Source organism: Penaeus monodon, chromosome 22, assembly GCF_015228065.2.
Source record: "Penaeus monodon isolate SGIC_2016 chromosome 22, NSTDA_Pmon_1, whole genome shotgun sequence".
NCBI lineage: Eukaryota > Metazoa > Arthropoda > Malacostraca > Decapoda > Penaeidae > Penaeus > Penaeus monodon.
Genome location: NC_051407.1, coordinates 43,740,197 through 43,740,464, shown reverse-complemented (window position 1 = coordinate 43,740,464; position 268 = coordinate 43,740,197). Strand labels below are relative to the sequence as shown.

General features: G+C 39.2%; 1 protein-coding gene across 1 annotated transcript in view; it reads left to right on the top strand.

The window, feature by feature from the left end:
- The window catches only part of LOC119587190 (short/branched chain specific acyl-CoA dehydrogenase, mitochondrial-like), a 10,511-nt gene that overhangs the window by 6,199 nt on the left and 4,044 nt on the right, over positions 1–268 (top strand).

Here is a 268-nt window from a genome sequence, read left to right as displayed (position 1 = left end):
TTTTTTTCCCGCCACTCCTCATAAAGTGGCATACCACTCTTGAAAACACCCATAGGTGCATAAACTAACGTTGCAGTAGTTTCTGCCCCATTTTATAGCCTTGGGATTATATTGAAGTTTATGCTTTTGAGAACCGAACACAAATGTTTTTCATGCTCGTAAAGCTAAAATGCATGACGTCACTTCATCTTCATGACATCACTTCCTCTTCATGACGTCACTTCCTTTTATCTTCATGATGCCACTTCATCTTCGTGACGTTACAATA